Genomic DNA, 18,205 nt, shown 5'->3' with positions numbered 1-18,205 from the left:
GTAGCCATTGCCTTCTCCAAGGGATCGTCCATACCAGGAATCGAACTTGGGTCTCCTGCATTGCAGACTGATTCTTAACCATTTGAGCTACCAGGGAATGCATTACATGTCAACCCCAAATCCCCAACCAGTTTCCCAAAATGTAACTGAAACACAGTAAAATGACACAATATTGGTTTTCTATTAAACTGTGTGATAGGTGGATTATGTTATCTGTGAATTTTATGTCAGAATTGTAAAGGCAACAAACATGACAAATCATTTGTTATCAAAAGATGCTGGCTTAATAGGGTTGATAACCCCTGATCAAACCAGGCCTGAAGATGTTCTGTCTCACACTCTTAATGACTACACTGACAGTTTAAAATAAAAATGGATTCTTGCATTTTATGGACCAAGGTATGCATTAAAAAAAAACTTTTTATTTTATATCAGAGTATAGCTGGTTAACAATGTTATGATAGTTTCAAGTGAACACAAAGGTACTCAGACATACATATACACGTACCCATTTTCCCCTAAACTCCTCTCCCTTCAGGGCTGCCACATAACATTGAGCAGAGTTCCATGTGCTATACAGTAGGTTCTTGTTGGTTATCCATTTTGAGTATAGCAGAGTATACATGTCCATCCCAAACTCCCTAACCATCCCCTTCCCCCAGTCTTCCCCACAACAACTGTAAGTTCCTTTTCTAAGTCTGTGAGTCTTTTTCTGTTTTGTAAGTTCATTTGTATCATTTCTTTCTGGATTCCACATATAAGGGATGTCTGCTGCAAATGGCATTATTTTATCCTTTTTAATGGTTGAATAATATTTCATTGTATGTATCACATCCTCTTTACCCATTCCTCTGTCAATGGGCATTTAGGTTGCTTCCATGGCTTGGCTGTTGTAAACAGTACTGCAATGAACAATGGAGTTCATGTATCCTTTTGGATCATGTTTTTCCCTGGATATATACCCAGGAGTGGGATTGCAGGGTCGTTAGGTGGCTCTATTTTTAGTTTTTAAAGGAACCTCCATTCTGTTCTCCATAGTGAAGGAATGCATTTTAAAAAGCTGATTTAGTTGGTATGCCTTTCTCGATGGGGAGCACCCTGACTCATGCAATTATAGATGATTTCCTTTGATTGCTTTTTGTTCCGATGGTCTGTCTTTGCTCACGGTCAAGACTGTGAGCTTTTTGAAAAGAAAAATTGCATCTTTTTCTGCTTATGTCTTTCCCTGTCTTGTAGAAGGGAGTAGATGAGTAGATGTGGTAAGAGTTAAAGTTTGTCAACCTCTCATGTGTTCAAGGTCTGGACACAACCACATCCATAACACCTGTTGTGTGCCTGCCTGTGCCAGGGATCATGCTGGGCTCTTCATAGGATGTAATCTTGCTGAACACTGTTTTGTCTTTCTGAATTGAAGTACAGTTGGTTTACAACATTGTGTTAGTTTCAGGTATACAACAAAGTGAATCAGTTAGACATGCACATGTGTCTACTCTTTTTTAGATTCTTTCTGTTACAGAGTATTGTGTAGAGTTCCCTGAGCTGTACAGTAAGTCCTTATTAGTTATCTATTTTATATATAATAGTGTGTATACATCTACAAAAAAAGAACATATATTTCATATATATATATATATACACACACTATATAATTAGAACAATTAAATGCATTAAATAGAACACGCACATATATAACATATATATCATGCACATATATTTGTATGTTGTAAAATAAAGAATGTGGCTGTTTCTCATCCCTGGTTCCTGAGGTAGAGCCTCTAAACTCTTGGAATGTCCCAAGTGATGAGACTCTTTGTTAACCCTGGGAGGCCCCCAGGAGCAGCCTGAGTGCTCGTGCTAATGAGGTGGTTCAGGATGGGCCCCTAGATGGTTTCAGCAGGGCGTGGGTCTGGCCAGGCTGGAAAGGCCGACCACGGGGTTAGAGCACTGAGGCTCTGAGCCAGGTGAGATCAGCCTGATTTAGTCAACCATGCCTACATAACAGAACCCCGGTGAAAGCTGGGCCTGGAGGCTGGGGTGAGCTTCCTGGTTGGCAAGCACATCAACGTGCCCTCAGGCCTCATTTTCCCTTAACCACCTCTTCTAAGGTCCTGTCTCCAAACATGGTCCCGCTCTGAGCTTCTGGGGGATTAGAGCTTCAGTGTAGGAATTCAAGGGGTACACAGTTCAGTCCATCACATCATATGTGTGTCTTCATTTGACTGGCCCAAGTTTGTACCCTTAATGATGAAACTGTAGTTGTAAGCACAGCTTTCCTGAGTTCCAGTGAATCACCACATTTGAGGGCGGTAGTGGGGTCCCCTGGCTTCCCTGGTGGCTCAGTGGTCAAGAATCTGCCAGCAATGCAACAGCCACAGGAGACGCGGGTTCAATCCCTGGGTCGGGAAGATGCCCGGGAGGAGGGCATGGCAAGCCACTCCAGTATTCTTGCCTGGAGAACCGCATGGACAGAGAAGCCTGGCAGGCTGCAGTCCATGGGATTGCAAAGAGTCAGACACAACTGAAGTGACTTAGCATGCAGAAATGAGACGGCCTGGGGATCCCTAACTTTGCAGCTGGCATCTGAAGTTAGGATAGTATTGTTGGGGCGTAGCTTTAGCCTGTGGAGTCTGCACTAACTATGGATGCTATTAATACAGTGTATATCATTCGTTCAGCCAGCCAGCCATGCATGCATCCATCCATCTGTCTCATCCACCCACCCATCCATGCATCCACCCCTTCCATCATCCTGCACTTATTGAATGCTTACTGTATGCTGTATCTTAAGCCAGAATAAGAAAATGGTATCTTGCAGTGCTCTCCTCCAAGCTAGAAAAGCTGGTCTCCTCACTGTCTTCCCTCCAGACAGCTCTTTACTTCACTCAGTAAATGGACTATCTTACTCATCCTCTCTGCATACCTCCAGGCCTCATCCTCTAGAGATGCCCAGCTTCAGTCTCTTGAGGGAAACCCACCTGAAGAAAGTCTCACTGGCATGCTGAAGGCGAGCCTGCAGGGGGGTGAACAGACCTGGTCTTTGCGCATCACGTGAGTCTGGCGGAGGGAGGTGAGTGTAACGGGAGCCAGCCGTTTAAGGACGAGTGGAGCATGCGGGGCTAGCCTCCGAGCCTCACCTTACAAGCCTCCAAGGGAAGAACTGTTACCACGTAAGAGGAAATCGAAGCACAGAGAAGCTGCATAACTTGCCCCAGGCGGCACAGTGAGTGAGTGGTAGAGCTGGGATTCAGACCCAAGCAGAAGCTCCAGAGCCCACGTTAACCACCGCCCTGCGCTGCGCACCTCCCCAGCTCACTTAATTGTCAGGGCACACTGTCCTCAGTCTGCAGCAGAGTCCCGGAGGCACAGAGCAGTCGAGCAATGCCCTGTATGGTGCGCAGCAAAGAAGTGGTGCATCTGGGCTCCAAACCGAGCCTATTTGATAATAATAGCCCCCCCAAAAAATTGCACCAAAACCCAAAAAGACAGAGAGTATAGCCATTCCCGGGGGGCTGAGCAGGAAGAGGAGCCCTTCTAATTCCTTCGGCACTACCCACGCAGGCCCTCCTCCGATCCTGGTGTAGCCCTGGGTTACAGATGCAAATACATCTACCCTTTCCCCCTCCCCTCCTATCACTTCAGGAGTCACCGTTTGAATTCTGCTCTCCTTGAAAGCATCGGGCAGTCAGAAATCCTGCCAGCTGGACCCCATTCAAGTCCAGTTGCGTCTGCCTGGCCGGGCAGAACCCAACCATCCGTGTGGAAATACTCAGCCGATAACAGCCAAGGGGACGCGGCCAACACGGGGAAGATGGATGGTTCCCAGACCGGCTTGTTTGGCCTCCAACTCAGGATAATATATGAGCAGTGACGTCAAACAAACGAAATCTTAGCTGGCTCATTTCACATCCTCCTAGGGGGCCTTGCTGCTTCCTACCAAGGGTCCTTGGAGCTGTTACTTCACAACCCGCGGGCCAAAAGCAACGTCAATTGTGTCTTCACAAATTCCTAAAAATATTGCCTAATGGTTTTTTAAAAAATTAATGTCCTGTGACATGCGAGCGTCATTTTCCTGATCGAGGTGTTGAATATAGATTCTGTATATTTATTTATATAGAAGCCAACACAGCCTGAGGCCTGCTGTTTTTCGTTTTTCACATCTGGCCAAACATTGCATTGTTTATGTTTATTTATTTCATGGCAGTGGAGAGAAATTTCTTTCCACTGGGGTGATAAATGGGTAAGTTGTAAGGTACAAGAGGAGGAAAACCTTATAAAATTACTCCATGTCCTTTTCTCCCACTTCTTTTCTTCTTCTGCTTATTTATTTCATATCTTGTAATACTTAAGAGTTCCAGGATTTGAAAATGAGTCCTAAGACCATCACCCAGGCCCTCTTCTTGGAACTCCCATAGCATATTCAATCTGGACCCCTTAAAGTTTAAGGCTTAAGTAAACGTTTGCATTCTAAGAGGCAGGGGGGGGCAGGGGAGATTCATTCAGCTGCAGTCCCAGAGCCTCAGGTTCCATTGAGAATGCAGAGAATTTTCAAGTACATCTGAGGCTCAGTATTTTGGGGGTCCCTGCTCTCTTTGATAATTTGCCAAAAGGTGGTGATTGCAGCCATGAAATTAAAAGACACTTACTCCTTGGAAGGAAAGTTATGACCAACCTAGACAGCATATTAAAAAGCAGAGACATTACTTTGCCAACAAGGGTCCGTCTAATCAAGGCTATGGTTTTTCCAGTGGTCATGTATGGATGTGAGAGTTGGACTGTGAAGAAAGCTGAGCGCTAAAGAATTGACACTTCTGAACTGTGGTGTTGGAGAAGACTCTTGAGAGTCCCTTGGACTGCAAGGAGATCCAACCAGTCCATCCTAAAGGAGATCAGTCCTGGGTGTTCATTGGAAGGACTGACACTGAAGCTGAAACTCCAATACTTTGGCCACCTCATGTGAAGAGTTGACTCATTGGAAAAGACCCTGATGCTGGGAGGGATTGGGGCCAGGAGGAGAAGGGGACGACAGAGGATGAGATGGCTGGATGGCATCACCGACTCGATGGGCATGAGTTTGAGTAAACTCCGGGAGTTGGTGATGGACAGGGAGGCCTGGCGTGCTGCGCTTCATGGGGTCGCAAAGAGTCGGACACGACTGAGCGACTGAACTGAACTGATATGTACCCTCTCTCCACAAAGTGAAAGTGTTAGTCACCTAGTTGTGTCCAACTCTTTGTGACCCCACACACTATAGCCTGCCAGACTCCTCTGTCCATGGAGTTCTCCAGGCAAGAATACTGGTGTGCATAGCCATTCCCTTCTCCAGAGGATATACCTGACCCAGGGGTCAAACCCAGGTCTCCTGCGTTGCAGGCAGATTCTTTACCATCTGAGCCACCATGAAATCCACAAAAATCTCCCTACAAAAGTGGACATGTAATAAAGATGAGCATACAATTTAGGGTACTTAATTTTAGGTGTCTTAGTCAGCTGATGCTGCATAACAAATATTCCCACACTCAGTGACTGACAACAAGGACTTATTTTTCTCACTCGTGTGATCGGCATGTATACAGACCGGCTTGAGTGTTTTAGTCTCAGAGTATGGTTTGGCTGTGTTTGACTCTAGGCTTTGGAATAGTTCATCTGTGCACCGTGTGTCTGATTCTGGAGCTCTGGGGCAACTGCTTTGGGAAACATTTTTTTTTTTTTTAATTGAAGTTGATTTACAGTGTTTTGTGAGTTTCAGGTATATAGCTAAGTGATTCAGGTAAGTGTATAGGTATAGTTTTTCATATTCTTTTCCATTATGGTTTATTATAGAATAGTGAATGCAGTTCCCTGTGCTATGCAGTAGGACCATGTTTATCCATCCTCTACATAATAGTAGTTTTACTGATCCCAAACTCCCGATCCTTTCCTCCCTCACCCTCCCCTTGGCAACCACAAGACTGTTCTCTGTGCCTGTGAAGTGCATTCTTTTCGTGGTGATGGCAGGAGCTCAAGAGACAAGCCACACTACGCAAACATGGTTCATGGTTTTATCACCCTGTCTGCTCCCATTCCATTGGCCAAAATCAAATAGTCTCATAGACAGATGGAAAACTCTACACTACCCAAAAGGGAAGAGGAAAAGGGGTGAACACATATTGACAATACTTCCGTTTATTACCAGCAGGTCATAGACCCTTGGAGAGCTGCCCATGGAGCCCAGTTTAAGAACTGGATCGGAACCTGAGTCTTGTATGGTGATTCACAAGCTGCAGCAAATGTAGAAACGACGTGGTTCAAAATGCAGATCTGAGGCTATCCTGCCCTAGAGATTTGGATCCAGTGAATCTGGGTGGGGCCCAGGAATCTGCATTTTAAATAGTCCCTCCTGTGGTGATGCTGATGGTCCAGGGTCCATACCTAGAGAATCATGGGCTTAGTGGGCTCAGGGCTCAGAGAGGTGGCTGCCAGTCCCAGCTCCATTCTAGCTTTGAACTTGGACAAGTGGCTTTGCTTTTGGAGTCTCCCATTTTCTCTTCTGAGAAATGGAGACAATCTCTCATAAGATTGTTGGGAGGATTCACAGACGAGGCTGGTGATAGAACTAGAATGGGGCCTGAAACATATTAAACCAAGAAATGTTAGTTTGCTGCCATCATCCCCATCATCCCCGTCATCATCTGGTTTCTCCCAGCTCTAACAGTCTGTGATTTGACACCACTTTACACTGTTCTCTGGCTGTAAATCTTATCTCCTCTGACTACTAAGCTCCTTTAATTCTTTTCCCAAATGCCCACAGTGGGACACATTTTGCTTCTGGGCCAGTTATTTTAACAGGTTTAATTTTACCCATCCCATCAGGCAAGGTGTTGTGGACTCCCAGTGGCAAGTCAGAGATGCATTCCTCCCCATCCTCCATTTAGAACCAAGTAGACCATAGCGTGTGAATGCTTAAGGATTTAGAGTGGCTTAAGATCTGTGAACAGTGGCTGGCCAACAGGGCAAAGAGGAACAGTAAAAGGTCATTATTTACCCCGAAGCTCACAGCTCAAACCTCTTGGTGCATCCTTTTCATTTTCTGGCTTGATCTCTTCTTTCTAGACGTCTGAATGTCTCCCTCGCTGCTCGTTTCCCCTCTGCCTCTGTTTGTATTTCTCTCTCTCTCTCTTTTCCTCTTCTCCCTCCTGTGTGCCCTGTTGTCCTTAACATTCTCTGCCCCAACTCTTTCCCCCATCAGTGGTATGTCTGATGCCAGATCCACAGTGCGTGTTTGGTAAACGTCTGAGGGAAGGGGAGGGTGACTGAAAGAAAAGCATTCCCGCATCCGAAATCCAGTTTCCCTCCGTTGAACGGCAGTCTGTTCCACTGCTGGGCAACTTCTCCAAGTGAATGAAGCATTGATTAGCTGAGTAAACAGCAACAGCACCCCTTCAAAATCGGCCCAGGATCTGATCCAATCTCTCGCCTTTTAGAAATGCCATCTAGTGCCCAGAATAACTGTTCCCCAGCTTGCTTTTCCTCCACAGCTGAAGTTTTCCTCCCTGAGCTGAGTTTTTGCTCACATTTTTGAGCCCCTTTTCCTTTTACCTACTCACTTAGCAAAAATGCCACTTGACTTCCCTGGTCATCCAGTGGTTAGGACTCCCAGCTTCCGCTGCAGGGGGAGTAGGATTGATCCCTGGTCGGGGAACTAAGATCCCACACGCAGCGCAACAAAAGCAAACAAAACAGAAAAACACAAAAGTGCCACTTGCCAACTGCTGCTGCCCTTCAGCCCCGCTCAAGCATGCACGTGCCCCATTATGTCCATTACTTTTCACTGGCTCTTCCTGCTTCCCTGTCCCTTTGTATTTCCTGTCCTGGGGGGAGCAAACCTTTTCCATGAAGAGACAGATAGTAAATCGTTCAAGCCTTGCAGGCCATGGATCTCTTAACTACTCAGTTCTACTCCTATGGCAGGAAAACAGTCATAAACATAAACGATGCCCAGGGCTCTGTTCCCATAGAAACAGGAGGTGGGGGCCATAGCTTGCCAAGGTGTTTAACATGGAGTCTGGCAAATAACTCAATAAATGCTGCTTGTTATCTAGAGTTTCACTCCTAGATATTGAACCGACCATCTTTTTTCTTTCTTTTTTTTTTTTGGCTGCGCTATGCAGCTTATGGGATCTCAGGTCTCCAACTAGGGATCTAACTGAGGCCCTAGGCCATGACAGTTCAGAGTCCTAACCACAGGGCCTCCAGGAAATTCCCTGATCTATCCAGTCTTTACTGGGCAGCTACTGTATGCAGACCCTGCTTTCCATAGAGACGTCGATGGTTAGTACTGGAAGAATGGTAGAGATCACCTAGTCCAGAGGTTGAAAACTGACCATGAGGATTTTCTTTCACTTGTTATCTGTGTGACTCTGGGCAAGTTACTGGACATCTCTGTGTCTGTTTCCTCATTTGTAAAATGGGAACTTATAGGAGTGTGATGAGAAATGCATGAGTTAATACACATAAAGTGTTTAGGATAGTGCCTGGAATAAGCATTCAATCATGATAATAATGATTATTACTATTTGCATCATTGATGATGTTGTTTCCAATCTTCTTTTAGGTGGACCATATACTTTCTGGTTTCTCTGAGGTCTTATTTTCTTAGTTCAGCTCTCTGAACTCACTCACTTTTACGTCTTGCCTCTGGAATCACTAGATTTTTCTGCCCCTCTTTATACCAGTCCCCCATACTTCATGGGTAGAAAATCTGAGATCCAGGTCAGGATGGAAGTGATTTGGTTATATCGCCACAGCAAATCTAAGACAAAAATCATGTAGATGTAGACCCCTGGTGTTTAATCTCTCACTGTAGGCTGCATACAGCTCTTCTCAATTGCCGGCCACACACCCTTCAAGCTGAAATCTTCCTCTTTGAATATTTCCATGCTGGTTACAAGGAGCTGGATTCTACCTCTCCCTAAGATGCTCTGACCCAAAGGCTGAAAGCTTCCAGTGAGGCCTCCAACCACATTAGCTGGGAGAGAATCTAGATGGTGTGGACTTCTTCCCACAGGTACTTAATTGAGGCTTACCGGGCTTAACAGCATATAATTTAAAGGGCAGGGAATCTGGCTAAAGGTTTAGAGAGACCCTTCTAGACAGAGCCTGGCTTATTACTGAACTCTTACCACCCGAAAGTCACTGAATACTGGTCGTAGATGAAAAAGTCAGTCATGTGTGGAGTGAGAAGGGCATCCTTGTGGTCACAGGAAAACCAATAAGGTCGGCTTGATTCAATCTTGAGCAAGTGGCAGAGGCATGAGTTATCTTAACATTACAGGAACCATTTATTTAAAAGCACTGTCCTGGGCAGTCAGTTTATCTCCATCAGATGTTGCTTTTACTTGAAGCATCTTGGATAATGGACCTCGTGATCTGTTTTCTGCTGGGTTGCTGTCACAGACCCAGTTGAGAGCTATTCCCTCTTAAAGCAGGAGAAAGGGGACATCCCGAGCAGCCCAGTGGTTAAGACTTCACCTTCTAGTGCAGGAGGTGTGGGGTCACTCCCTGGTTGGGGAGAGGAGATTCCATATGCCTCGCAGCCAAAAAACCAAGACATAAAACAGAAGCAATATTGTAACAAACTCAATAAAGGCTTTAAAACTGGTCAACAGAATCTAAACAAATCTTAAAAAGGAGAAAGAAGGAAAGCCTTTGGAGAGATAAACTGATAATGAACAGCGGAGGTGTGTGCTTATAGGAAATTGCATATATGCCCACTGGATTAGCATATGTAGAACCTTCCATCAATAGTAATGTCCATGATGGAAAGACAGGGTTACCTTTGGTCAAGCAGCATGGAAATGTACTCCAGTTGGCTCATGATATATCTATCCAACAGCTTAGCACAGTGGTGAATTTATGATATTATTGACCTTCCACACCCAAAGCAAGGCCCTTAAATTGACATTTGGCAAAGGTTCCAAATAATTTGGCTCTCAGTTCATGTAATGCAAAGCCACCAGGAGAGAGGAATGGAAAAAGTGGGGTTCAATACAGGTCAATTCTGTATTGACGATATAAGCTGAAAAATCTTATGGGGAATTGAGAATATCACAAGATTTTTGTTGGGCCGAGAAAGAGCTAGCATTTCTACTAGCCAACATTCCTCTACCCCCAAAGTACCTTTCAGAGATGTGGCCAGCTATATTTATGGCTTCTTATCAGGTTTGATTTTTCCAAACTCAGAGAGGCAAGTGTGGTGATAGGAGTTTGGATTGAGTCGATCTTGAGTTGGAAAATCAACTTCTCCTAACTGCGGGATGACATTGAGCAAGTTGCTGACTCTGTTTGAGCCTCAAAGAGTTAGTCATGTGGTCCTGAGGACTAGGTAAGATAGGCAGGTAGTCTCCACAAAATGCCTGGCATACACAAGGTGCTCAATTAATGTTGGCCCCCTTCCAGTAGTGGGCTGGTAAATGTTTAGCAAAAAAAAAAGTTCTGATTTAGCATTTGCCAATTTCCAGGGTGTAAATATGCCCATTGTGGTCCATTCCGGGCTGTAGATATGTTGTCATATCAATATGGATGAGGATGAGGAGGAGGTGAGCACAAACGGTGCCTATAAATTGGTGCAAGCCCACTCCACATCACTGCCTGCTTTCTTCTCTACCGTCCCTCTTTCCCCCTCCAGACTCTTAAATGGGATCCTAGATTCACAGTCAGCATTTAACACATTTGTGTTAAATGCTCTTATTAAATAGATGGGAAAGTGTGTATGCTACTACTTAATAAGTGGGTGCAATCCCAGAGAAAAGAGGAGGATAGGAGAGGCAGTACAGGGTGGATACTTAAGTGGGCACCTCTGCGTATGAAGCTCTGGTAGCTGCTCCATCACATGGGGCCATCTTGGTGGATTTAGAATCATCCAGCTGAACGGAGAAATGGGGGAGAAATGTGTACATCCACTCCCCACCCAGAGTGGTCGAAGATTCCCTGCAAAGGGCAATAAGTAAACATCCGAATTGCTCATAAATGGCTGTTGGGTGAGTCTGTGGCTCTCAGGACTCGGGTCCAGCAAGGAGTTGAGTCAGGGATATAGGGCTATCACTGTGTGCAGATGGGCAGAACCTGTCTCCCCTGTCACGGGGGCTGGAATGGAACCCACAATCAAGGGTCCCCAGGACAGCAGAGGCCGGAGATCTGTGGTGGTGCCTAAGAGGTGTCAGGTACACATTACGGAACGCAGGTACCTAGATCTGCAACCGTCTAAGTTTAATAATTAAATATCAGGGAGCTCTGCCCTTTCACTGCTGAGGTTCTGGGTTCAGGCCCTGGTTGGAAAACTCAGATCCCACAGGACACAGGGTACAGCCAAAAAAGGAAAAAAAAAAAGAAAAGAAAACAGATGTCTCCAACATCTTTCAGACAGATAGACTTCTGTTGATTTTTCTACCTAGAAGGATTTTCATATGAAAAGTTAAGACCTTTATTATCAGCATCAGAGCCTGAATATATTGAACAAAGGAAGCTTTCCTCTATAAAATGCAAAGTATGTTAGCAATTCCAGCACTGTAACCTATTCATGAGTTTTGAAATTTGTACATGTTAGAAACGATACGTGTTAGAGAGGAGAACATATTTTACTTAACATCAGCAAATGATGATCTTTGACAGAATCAGGTGTCTTCAACCTTGGTCTTTGCGGGGTGGATGAACTGAGTCTGTGGCAGGTTTTGTGTGGCTTTGGTTCTTCTTGGACCACACACTCACACACTGGCTCAGCCTATTCAGACGGCCATAAAAAAAATACCATAGGCTGAGCTTAAGCAATAGGGATTTATTTCTCACAGTACTGGGGTTGGGGAGTCCAAGATCAAGGTGCTGGCCAAGTCAGTTCCCTGAGAAGGGCTCTCTTCTGGGCTGGCAGGTGACCACCGTCTCTGTGTCCTCACATGGTGGAGACAGAGAGTGCTCTGGTCTCTCCTCCCCCTCCGTTAAGGCCACTAATCCCATCACAGGGGTCCCACCCTCATAACCTCATAACTTAAATGCAATAATTACCACCTCCAGAGACCATCACATTGGGGGTTGGGGTTTCAACAAATGAATTTTGAGATGATAACAAACTTCCAGTCCATAGCACACACTCTGTAGTATATGCCCACAAAATAAATCATACTAGGTGTCTGTTGTGTATGTCTTCAGGTACAAGGGGTCCAGTCCTCTGAGCATCCAGACCAGGCCCTTAAATGATCCAAGCCATCCCTGCTTCAAGAAGGAATTGTTCAAAAAGGCAGTGCAACATGCAGACTCTCAGGCCACACCCTAGGGTTGGGGGGGGCGGTCTCTGGCAATGGGCCTAGGAATATGCATTTTAACCAGTTCTTCCCTCCTCCACACATCTGCCTGGAAGATTCTAGTAGCTTTTAAATCTCAAGAATCACTGCTCTAAGCTTCTGCATCCTCTGGAGATTTTTGGAACCTGGTTTGTCTCGTTAAAGCTGATGTTTAGGTACTGATCATAAAAACTAAAGCTATGTGATAGGATAAAAGCTGAGCACACTGTGAGATGTGCTTTCATTCTTCCTTTTCAGCTGTGTGTGAGGTACAGTGTACAAATAAAACTGTAAGATATTTACAGTGTGCTGGGCTGTGCTTAGTCGCTCAGCCGTGTCCGACTCTTTGCGACCCCTTGGACTGTACATCGTGACTGTTTGGTAGATGTGTATGTACATTGTGAAAGACTCCTCCCATCTAGTTAATTAACACTCCCATCACCTTCCATCCTTTATTTTATTTTAGTGGAAATGTTTAAGTTGTACTCTCTTAGCAAATTTCAATTATTATACAGTGTTACCAACTGTAGTCATCATGTATTACGTTGGCTATTCAGACTCTAGTCATGTTACAGCTGACGATTTGTATTCTTTTACCAAGCTCTTCCTGTTCCCCTGCAGCCCAGGTCCTGACAACCACTCTTCTACTCTTTGTTTCTATGGATCTGACAACTTTTTAAAAGATAAGTGATACCATGCAGTATTTGCCTTTCTCTCTTTGACTTATTTCACTTAGTATAATGCCCTCGAGTTCCATCCACGTTGTCACAAATGGCAGGATTTCCTTATTTCTCATGGCTAGACAATATTCCCTTGTGTATCTGTTCCACTGTGGATCACATTTCTTTATCCGTTTATCCATTGGTGCACACTTAGGTTGGCTCCGTAGCTTGGTTATTGTGGATGATGCACAGCGATCATGAAAGAACAGATACCCCTCAAGATGCTGTTTCTCAAATGTGCCTTCTGACCACAGTGGTAGTTGGAGCACAGATTTGATGAGCTTCCATTTCAGTTAGTGGAGGAAAAGCAAGAAACGGGGAAGATAATCCAGGTGAACCAGGATTTTTTTTTTTTTTAATTGAATTTCTTGAACTTCCCTGGTGGTGCAGTGGATAAGAATCCACCTGCCAATGCAGGAGACGTGGGTTCGATCCCTGATCTGGGACTATCCCACACGCCACAGGGCAGCTAAGCCCGTGCGCCACAGCTGCTGAGCCCTTGTCCACAACAAGAGAAGCTTCTCACTAGTGAGAAGCCCACGAACCACAAGCAAGAGTAGCCCCCCACTCACTGAACCTAGAGAAAGCCGGAGCACAGCAATGATGACCCAGCACAGCCAAACACAAATACATACTTTAAACGTTGGATTTCTGTGTGAAAAGGGGAGAGAGAGAGACATTGCTCTGCTGAAAACTTGAGTCCATTTTAAATAAAATACATGACTTCCAGCATCTTCCTGTCTGGCAGCTGCTGTCTGTCCCTTCTTGTCGAAGTGGCCACTGCCCGTTTGTCATGTAGGATTGACCTAACCTTTGTGGGAGGAGCTGCTGAATAGTTTAATACCAACATCATTCATTATTGTCATTAATAATTTGATATGAATATTTTAATACTTCAACGGTCACAATCACTTGTTCAACTCTCTCCAGTCTCCCTTTTGAACATTTATTTTTATAACAGTGCTAGGCAAATGCCAGCTTCAGATCTGAGTGTCCCTTGGACTTAAACGTCTGTGGTTCTATAAATTCTTGCCAAAGAGCTGATGTGTAGGACACGTGACCATTAGATTTTCTTAGGTGAACTATGGAAAATGGCACATTTTGTGGTATCGGGGCTCCATGGAACTGAGGACAGAGCAGGAGTCAAGGCCAATTACTTCCCATCATCATCATCACTGTCGCCTTTGTGGAGCATCTGTGATGTGCCAGGCACTGGACCCAGCTTTGTCCTCCAGCATAGCATGTGGTCATCACAGCCACTCCATGGCATGTCTGATCACATTACCCCCATCTTACAGATAGGGGAACGGAGGCTGAGGAAAGTCAAGTCGGCTACGCACGCTCCACCGCTGGTGTGTGTCAGAGCCAAAGTACAGAATCAGGCGGTCCACCTCCAGAGCCCCAACCCCTAACCGCTGGGCATCCTGTCTGAAAGAAGAAGCGGAAGGTACAAGGTGGCTAGATATATTAATATATTGTTAAGTGTGTGCCCGACACCAGAGCTGTTTTTAAATCGCATCCAAATCCCCAGATAGCTTTTTGACAGTGTTTGGAGTCCTTGATAAAAAATATTGATCAAAGAAAGGTGGTGAGCACACCCGTGCTCGCTGGAGATGTATCAGAGCAGTCTACTATTGCATGGGAGGGTGAAAGGCCAAAGCAAAAGTCACTTTTTATTTTTCACATTATTATTACTGCAGAGGTGCATGGTGGGACCTGAGCGCTGCCAGGAGCAGCCCCGATGCCACCTAGAAAGGCACTTTTTAAAACCCAAAAAGACTTCCCCGGTGGTCCAGCGGTTAGGACTTCACCTTCCAATGCAGGGGGTGTGGGTTCAATCCCTGGTTGGGGAGCTAAGATTCCTACATGCCTCGCAGCCAAGAAACCAAAGGTAAAACAGAAGCAATATGGTAACAACTTCAATTAAGACTTTAAAAATGATCCACTTCAAAAAATCTTCAAAAAATATATTATAAAAGCCAGTGGAAAATCTCTGCTCAGGGAGACGTCTCTTAGCAGCCCCTGTGTATCTGCTCTCTGAAGGCATGGGGTGATGTGATTTCAAGGTATGTTCATTCACTTGCTCAGTCACGACTGACTCTTTATGACACCGCATACAGCAGCATGCCAGGCTTCCCTGTCCTTCACCATCTCCCGGAGTTTCCTCAAACTCATGTTCTTTGAGTCTGTGATGGCATCCAACCATCTCATCCTCTGTCGTCCCCTTCTCTCTCTGCCTTCAATCTTTCCCAGCATCAGGGTCTTTTCTAATGAGTCGGCTGTTCATATCAGATGGTCCATGTTTTAGAGCTTCAGCTTCAGTGAATATCAGAGCTTCCAGTGAATATTCAGAGTTGATTTCCTTTAGGATGGACTGGTTGGATCTCCTTGCTGTCCAAGGGACTCTCGAGGGTCTTCTCCAGCACGACAGTTTGAAAGCATCCGTTCTTTGGTGCTCAACCTTATTTATGGTCCAACTCTCACATCCATGTATGACTACTGGAAAAACCATAGCTTTGACTAGACAGACCTTTGTCAGCAAGGTATGCATGGTAGTCATATCATTTAGGATTTAGTGACTCCATTCCCAGTTCCAGAGGTAAGCCCCCTACCCCTCCCTAACTGGCCTAATGCAATCAGATAATCCCACTGTCTAGAATGGTGGTTGCTGGGGGCTAGGGGTGGGGAAAATGGGGAGATGTTGGTCCTAGGATACAGACACTCAGGTATAAGGTGAACGAGTTTCAGGGATCTACGGTCCGGCATGGTGACTGTAACTAACAGTACTTCCCCTTATACTTGAAAGATGCCTGAGAGTCCAGGTTTAATGTTCTCACCATGACAGAAACAAAATGGTAATTATATGAGGTGAAAGGTGCGTTAACTAACCTTATCGTGGTAAACATTTTGCAGGATCTATGAGTTTCAGATCATCTCATTGTACACCTTAAATATACATAATATTACACATCACTTGTATCTCCATAAACATGGGGGGAAAATTTAAATTTTTAAAAAGAAATTCTACTCTTGCACATGCTTGTCTCAGAGATGGTCACACAACCCCAGTCTAAGCACTGAGAACATGGTATTATGTTTCCCTTGGCCTTGTGATGGGTTCAGAGGTGGGCGTGCGACCCAAGTGGGTTCATTTAGAGTCAATCCCAGAATTTTATTTGGCGGCTGTGAAATAGAAACCCTCTCTTCTTCAGGAAGACGTGATGTGTGGAACTTTCTCATTTTTGTCGTTGTAATGAAAGTGAGTCTGAAAACTAAGCCATCATGTGAGAGAAGGCAGAATCAAGACAGTTGCAGAGAAGTGAAGTCAGAACCCTGATCGAGCTGTTCCTACAACCAACTGACCATTTTCATTTGTATGAATCAACACGTTTCTTTTGTTTGCCATGTCATTTTAAGCTGAGGTTTTGTTTCTACAACTAAAAGCAATCTAGCTGTTACATCAAGCATCACGCCTGCAGTTTAAATGTGAGCAGGTCCTAATGGGGAGCCCTGCTTTCATGCTGAGCCCATCTTTAAGCCAACTCACCACTTAGGTTCAGTCTTAAAAAAACAACCAAGCAAGGTCTAACTGCACACTATGTTAATGAGCAATGAATATTTTACTTAAGTTGTTAGTAGAATGCTGGGGAAGCATGTGGCATGTGAAAACGCGAAACCTTAAAATTCTTCATCATTCATCCCCCTAGGACCTCCGTGCCAAAGATAATTGTCTCGTCTTTCCTCTGCCCCTTCTCCCTTCAGCTCCTCCCACCTCTTTAGTAATTCCACTCTCATCCCACATTGATGTTCTGCACTCTATACAAAACAATAGCAGTAATAAAAAAACAGCCATCTTCTTCCCCTCCAACCTGCTCCCAACCCTAGCCCAAGGAACTCATTGAAGTATCTGGCTGACAAAACCAAGACTTCCCGGAGGGTAATTCAGCTGTTGAGAAAAGTGCACGTCCTCTGTGTTGTTACCTACTGTGTTTTAGAAACACACAAGAAATGCTCTTCGGCTGCCCTCTCATCTTTATAGCCTTTCTGACAAGAAAGAGGACAGATTATTACCTCCTTAAGTAAAACCTGAAGCTTGCCGAGCTCCAGTTCCCTCCCTTGGATAGGGAGGAAGGCGAGGGAGGCTAGATCCCTGAGACCCTGAACTGTAGAACCAGTGAGCAGACAGGAAACTAGTGATGAGGGAAGAGAGAGGGATGATGCAGGCAAGTCTCCCAACTGGGTTGTACCGGTCCTACAGGACAACCAGCATCACACTTGGATGCTTGGTACATTCTGTTTGTGTGTCTGTGAAAGGAAGTTATAGCCACGGCTGAGTTTGTGTTGTCACATTAATTATAAAAGCTTTAAGGGGAAAAAAATTCCAAAGGGAATAGAGATTTTCTGAAAAGCATTCTTGTCTAAAGGAAGCTGCATGCAAATGGAAAAACCTTGACATTTAATTGATTTCAGTAATCATGATGACATTGTGTTTTCATTCAGGCTGTGCAATGGGGCTTTAAAACTGTGGGAAAATGACAGACAGGCCCTTGTTAGGGGAAACAAAAATGCTTCCAAGTTGCGGGGTTGAATGTTTTTCTTTTCGTAGGAAAAAAATTATACCCCATCATTTCCAACAGTCCGAATGACAGTTAGCATTATTTCTTTCTTTTAGTAGATATAATGTAAGATTTTCCAGAAAATAGAAGGCATCAGAGAAGAGTTGCTGACACGTTTAAAAAATAGTTAACATCTGAAAATACCTTGTTTTGTAGATTTGACTTGGGAGCCATGTAAATTTCTTTTATAATTTTAGAAAGTTGAAGTAGAAATGAAGAGTAAAATTTTAAAATCAAGAACCTAGTGAAACAGAGAAACCTAACTGTGTGTTGGTTTGGTGACTTAACCATATATAAGCAACTTTAGAACTCAGCAGTTTAGAGGGAAATACCCCAAAGGAAAAAAAATACCTAAAAACAACCAAAAAACTTAAACCATTCTCATTAATCATACTATTAGTAATACCTTGTTATTTCAAAGCTATTTTAGGTACACTGTTATATGAATACATTCTTATGTTGATGTATAAAGTAAATACATTCTTATATTAATGTTGTTAGGAACCAAGATTTTCGGCTTAACAGAAAAGGTATAAACCTGAAGTCAACCAAGTGAATA

At 44.4% G+C, this 18,205-nt stretch overlaps 1 long non-coding RNA gene across 1 annotated transcript in view; it reads left to right on the top strand.

Moving 5' to 3' along the window:
• LOC122421129 overlaps positions 1 to 3,055 on the top strand; it is a 30,737-nt gene extending 27,682 nt beyond the window's left edge. Inside the window, exon 3 of the long non-coding RNA XR_006263458.1 lies at positions 2,927 to 3,055. This is a non-coding gene — a long non-coding RNA (uncharacterized LOC122421129). The remainder of the gene's footprint in view (positions 1 to 2,926) is intronic.
• Positions 3,056 to 18,205: the final 15,150 nt, after the last annotated feature.

Source organism: Cervus canadensis, chromosome 1, assembly GCF_019320065.1.
Source record: "Cervus canadensis isolate Bull #8, Minnesota chromosome 1, ASM1932006v1, whole genome shotgun sequence".
Lineage (NCBI taxonomy): Eukaryota > Metazoa > Chordata > Mammalia > Artiodactyla > Cervidae > Cervus > Cervus canadensis.
This window is presented reverse-complemented; position numbering and strand designations above follow the sequence as displayed.